Raw genomic sequence first — 6,596 nt, 5'->3', positions numbered from 1 at the left:
ATTTTTGTAAATAATTGACGTTAAAAGCGTATATTATCGTGTACAAAACGATTTAGATCCTAGTAATAGTATATAATAGTATCGTTTTAGTAAAATAATCAAGATAAAAAATACCTATTTATAACGGCTTTTTGCCGGCCGCGGCCATTTTGAACTTTATTTGTATTGCACTAAGGACGAAGTTTGCTTGTGTATAATACCAAAACCGGTTTTTATTACTCTTATCTCTTATCTGTTTATTGATAACAAGTTAAGTTATTTCAAAGAATTGTTTACATAAACAGTTTGTATAGCTCTGTGTTATTGAGATTATAATAATGTATTAATATATTTGTTGCGAAATAGTTAGAAACATAGATTTCAAAGTTTACAGTGATGAGACAAATATCACATCTGACTAAATACTATATTATGATGGCTTGATAGATAGAAAATTTAACATATATTATAATATTTTTCACACAAACATAAAATATGGATTAGATGTAAGGTTATTACATTATTTGTACAAAGAGGGTAGGCCGGGTGCCATTTTTTTTTTGCAAACCACGTACCCTACATTTTTGCAAAGATTTTGGCACTTACTGAAGGGTTAAAACCTTCTATATTATTTTATTATGTACAATGATGTCCGCATAGATCACCAAACCTAAAGTATGTCTTTACTAAACTTCATCAATATCGGAGTGGCGGTGTAAGCGTGACTAGGTAACATACAAACCCGGCCATTGGCGTTTACAATAATATTATAAGTAATATGTATGAATGAATAAATAAGTTCATTTAAGTTTTCTTGATTGTATTCTTGATTTAAGAGCTCACCTGACTCTAAAAATCAAACATCGTCCTTCTCTCTTCACACTCACGCCCGTCTTTCATATGCCAGGTGGAAAAGGACGGCGCGAAATCATCGCCGAGTTAGTTTTACTTGAATAAAAGACGAACTATAATGATTATGAAAAAAGTGTTTTGAGCAAATTTAGGTTTTATCAATACCTTTTTAGATATTAAAAAATATTAAAGAAAGGACAGGAAACTTCGGAGATCCAAGCGAAAATGTGTCTAAAACAAGGTTTTTTGTAAAAAAGAAACTATCGAGCATTTTTTGAGTAATCGTGTTTTCGTCTTGATCATTTAATCTTTATGAACTGAAGTTACTTGTGTTAAAAAATCAGTTTTCTAGACCTTACAGATTTTGAGATCCAGGTTAAAGTATGTAGTCAAGTTAGGGTCATATGGGCTCTTAAGTTTTTACAGGCCTCATTATATTTTTATTACTTCTTCAACAGTATAATATTTTATCACTACGAGTAGATGACGCCCGCAACTCCGTTGGGCCAAAATTCGCTTATCGCCCGGGAACCGTACATTTTTTCTGGATAAAAAGTATCCTGTGTCCTTTCCTGGGACTCAAAGTATCATTCATACCAATTGCAGTGGTTTGGGCGTGAAGAGGTAACAGACAAATAGACACAATCGCATTCATCATATTTTATTATTCACTTTTAAGTAATCCTAACCGAGTTTAACAATTGTTAAAGTGATTGATTCGCCCAGAAGGCATCTAACCGGCTTAATGACTAAAACAGTTAAGTGATCACGGGGACCAACTAATTAAGGACTTGCGGAGTTACTTCAACTTATTAATCGGCTTAGATTAGCTTAAATAGTTTAAAGCCTTACTTCTTAGTTCAGTAATGTTGTGAAGGTTTTATGTGCGGATACTTTATAGATTATACTTGTAGAGTACGGTTATCAAGAAACATGTTTTAATGTATAAAATTCTCGTGTCACGTGGTTAGCGCGAACTCCGCCAAAACAGTTCAAAAAATTTTAATTAAATTTTGTATGTACATAACGTATGCCTGAGAATCTACTTTTATATTGATACTAGAAATAATTTATATGGCAAAACAACATTTGCCAGGTCAGCTGGTATTATGTATAGTATAAACACCCTATTTCCCAAAAAAAATATTGAAATATGATGTTAAAACGAGTAGTGAACTCAACTAGCCAGCTCAACTATAGAATGCTCCAACTTAGAAGTAACTTATAAAAGTGAATAGAAGTACATTAATTTCAGTTAATCATACCAATTACCATCTACAGCTTGACTGGCGAGACATGTTCAATACTTGAGGACGTACTCGTAATATTTGGCTATTATATTAGTTACAAAATATATAAAAAATAAGTAATATCAATTGATCACTGAGTAAATGTAGCTCAATTATTTACCCAACGCATGGACACCGCGCGCGGGCGCGCCAGCCGCATAGTAATTTACTCAGTGTCCATGTTTCATTTATTTAAAGGGAAATTTGGTCAAAAATTAAGTACCTAATTTTATTACATAATTATATTAATGAGAATCGAGTACCGAGTACTCTCCTTAAGTATTGATCATATTGTCTCACCAGTCATGCTGTAGAAATTTTATATTATAATCGTATAGTTTAATATCCAAATAGTTATAAAAATACTTTGTAGTTCACAACACATTGCAAAAACCCACAACAAATAAACGCGCAAAGTGTTGAGCGAAACAAAATCTTGTCCCTCGCGGACTCCCGAAATAGTCCGGGAGTTGGGACAGGTTGACGCTGATAAATGGTCGGTATCAGACGCACGTGACGTCATCAGCCAAATGGTTTAAAGATTATACAAATTACACGGAGGGGGTCAAAAAGGTCGAAACAGTTTACTTTAGCGAACTGTTTAAGCACTCTGAGCGTGAGGAATTTATTAGCTAGAGAATAGATAAAAGAATAAACTCATGTTCTTCTCTGTGGTTTACTTGAATGGTTGAAATTTAATTATATTTCATTTTAATAGTTTCGGAACCTATCTGATATAAACAAAACTCTTTTTTTTATGAAATAAGAGGGCAAACGAGCAAACGGGTCACCTGATGGAAAGCAACTTCCGTCGCCCATGGACACTCACAGCATCAGAAGAGCTGCAGGTGCATTGCCGGCCTTTTAAGAAGGAATAGGGTAATAGGGGAGGGTAGGGAAGGGAATAGGGGAGGGTAGAGAAAGAAATAGGAGAGGGTAGGGAAGGGAATAGGGTAGGGGATTGGTCCTCCGGTAAACTCACTCACTCGGCGAAACACAGCTCAAGCGTTTTTCACGCCGGTTTTCTGTGAGCCCGTGGTATTTCTCCGGTCGAGCCGGCCCATTCGTGCTGAAGCAGGACTCTCCTACGTCAAAAACTCTTTCGTTGTCGATGCTTAATTGCGCTGAAATTTTATTTAACTCGTTGTAAAATATAATAGACCCAACTATTCCCGGGGTCAAAAATATAGCTTCAAACCAAATATGATCTCATTTACTAATTGGATACTAACGTCAGCCATCTGAATGATGGGGGTGTCATATTTTCGTTTATTTGTTATTAACATCGCGTTGGTCTTTTGCGGTGCAAAACGAAGTTTGTTTTCCAACCCCCATTCCGAAACCATTGCCAAAATATTATTAGCTATTTGTTCAATGGTTCGACCGTTATAACCTGAGATAACCAGCACCACATCATCCGCAAAGACCTGTACATGTATGCCCATTCTTGCAAGAGTTTGCAGCAGCGAGTCGAATATGAGGTTCCAGAACGTCGGGCCTGCTATTGAACCTTGTACACAGCCTTTCGTCGTCCCTCTCTCGCTCGTTGCTCCAGCACAATTCACCCTGATCTTTCTGTTTTGAAGATACGACCTTATAAGGCCGTAGATGTTTTTAGGGCAACCCTTTTTTATTAGTTGAGCATTTAGAGCTGGCCACCACGCATTATCGAAGGCACCCTCTATGTCTAGTGAAATCATCAGCACTATCTTTTTAGCTTTTACTTCTGCTTTGATGTATTCCACTAGGTCGTAAAAGGCGTCCTCGGTTCCGCGTTGGGGTGTGAAACCATACTGGTTTTGATGTAGTGTAGGTAGGAGACGCCATTGTAATCTGGTGACGAAGAGTTTCTCTATGATTTTACCCAGTACCGACAGCAGGCCGATCGGTCTGTAGGACTTGGGATGGGTGTAGTCCTCTTTGCCTGGTTTCAGGAGTATGCATACATGGGCCACTTTCCATTGTTCTGGGAAGTATTTTAAGTCTAGGTATTTGTTAGCTATTGCCAGGAACAGCTTCCCATCACTTTTTATAGCAGCTGTGCATATGTCTGCCGTTAATCCATCCTGACCTGGAGCTTTCTTTGGATTTTGTCCTTGCAGGATCAATTCCAGCTCCGGCATCGTGAAAGGTGGATCGTCGTCAGACAGGCCTTCAATTTTCTCCGGATCTGACTTGACCATGATGTTTCTGAGCCTTTTATGGTGTTCTTGGTCGGTTTCCACTGAGTCCTCAGGGTAAAATGTACTTGCGAGCAGGTCCGCTGATTGCTGCGGATTGAGCGTATTTCCTACGCTGTCCCTAAGCAGATATGAGTGCAGAGCACATAGACGGCGCTAAATAAAAAATAAAAACAAATATGATCTGAATCGTTTCGGCACTTTGAGATATTTTTTGTTAGCCTATGCCCTATGGCCTATGCTATCATATAGTATATATGTCGCAGGCAGATTGTATAATCCGCCGTTTTATATTACGGCTAGCTTTTTAAAAAAACAGGGCCGTTTTGTAACGCGGCGGTTTAACGATTTGCCGGATTGAATGTGGCTGAATGCAAAATCGCCGGAATGTATTCGGCACCATACGTTATTCAAAATGGCTAGCCATAATGTGATAAAGCTAAAGATTACTCGCCTCTTTGACAGTTTTTAGTTCCGATTCTTAATTATCTTGGCGCCGCACTGTCTGTGGCATAACAACAACAATGGCGTTAGATACCGAAAGTGTCTTGCTAAATTGCGAAGTTTTGAGTGAATTAAACAAAGAAAACAGTAAATTTCAGAACAATTTTCAGGTGCAATTAAAGAATTTCTATTATTCTCGATGTAAATCAGTGAAGAAAGTACCGGTACGAGGAAAGTACGATGCGGCTAAACATGGACCGCCTTATTAAAGAACGTATCGCAATCTCAATCCGGCTAATCGTTAAACCGCCGCATTACAAAACGGCCCTGTTTTTTAAAACAGCTAACCGTAATGTATTATACAATTCGTCTGCGACATAATATACACTGCTGGGCAAGGGGCCTTTTTCATTTTGCTCGCTCCTGAAACCTTCGCTATTCTATCAGTATAAGCATGAACTATGGATTCGTCCATAGTGGATACTGTACAAAATAACTTTAAAATCCCAAAATGTTTGCGAAATAAATTTTATTTGTACACAAAATGGTAACTGTAGGTATTTGCCGGGTGAGTGCAGACGGAACTGCTGGCTGCACAGGATATTAAAGTAACTGCATGAATGTTCGGCTACAGCCTGGAATGTTTGCATGAATACTACTGAATGTGTGTATACTGTATACGTATGCGGAAGCGTAGTACCATTTAAACGCTAACGGTTAACCCGTAAAATATTACCTGTTTTCTTACTTTACAGACTGAAAGGTCTGTAAGGTAAGTTTCAGTGTTGACATAGTCCTGTAATCCTGTTAGTCCTATAATTATTACAAAAAACAGGACTAAATCAACACTGAAAGGAAAAAAGGCAAGATTTTACATGAAATTTGACGTCTCAAAATCGCCCATTTTGTTTTTTCCTAAATTTTATACATACACACACAATATTACTCATCTTACTCAGATAAAAATGTCGATTATTAGTTCAAGTTTGTGGGCATAAGGAATCGATTTTTTTCATATATGTACTTATAAACAAATCCCCTCGATGCACCTAAAGTATTTTTAGATGGGGTGAAAACTTACAAGGCTTGTTTGTTTTATATTATGTTAAAGAACGTTTGTGTGCCAAAGCCTATTATAAGGTCAATGATTTCATAAACGATGGCACACCTTGGGAGTAGGATGGCTTCTTGCAAGGCTACTTCTTCATTATTATAGGACTTACAATAATTATGTATGTGGATATTGTATATAATATTAAGTTACAAAATTGTAAACTTTATTTTAAAAGATTATTATTATTTTTTTTCACTTTTTTTTGGTAAAAAAAGTAGGCCCCGTGCGAGTTTCTTACGCCGGTTCTTCTCGCCGGGTTAGTTCCTGAAACGGTGGTAGGCATCATGTAGAACATTTTGAAAACATTTATTTTAAATTTATTCAGAAATAAAACAATTTTGATTTGATTTGAATTTGATTTGACAGAACACCACCTTGTGTTCTCTTAACATTTGAGTCTTAAAATATAATCCCTTATACTGGCCAGTGATTCCGAAATTATTATACTGGCTATGACTTTGCTATATCGTCATTATTGCAAATATTTCATAATATACTACTAATCCCGCCGCCGCCGTGCCGGCCTAGAAAAAGATGGCGAGATGAGCTGAAAGCACACTAGCCAGGCTAGTCAGCAGTGGCGTAGGAACGAGCATAATGAAAGACCTTGAGGGAGGTCTTTGCCCAGCAGTGGAACAGCATAAACACAAATAAAACACAATTTCACGTGCACTTTTTCCATTATATTCATTAATTATTATAAAATTTTGATAAACACACACCGGTTTCGAAACAATT

Source organism: Aricia agestis, chromosome 14, assembly GCF_905147365.1.
Source record: "Aricia agestis chromosome 14, ilAriAges1.1, whole genome shotgun sequence".
NCBI classification, from domain to species: Eukaryota; Metazoa; Arthropoda; class Insecta; order Lepidoptera; family Lycaenidae; genus Aricia; species Aricia agestis.
The sequence above is the reverse complement of the archived record's forward strand: the minus strand, read 5'-3'. Positions refer to the sequence as shown.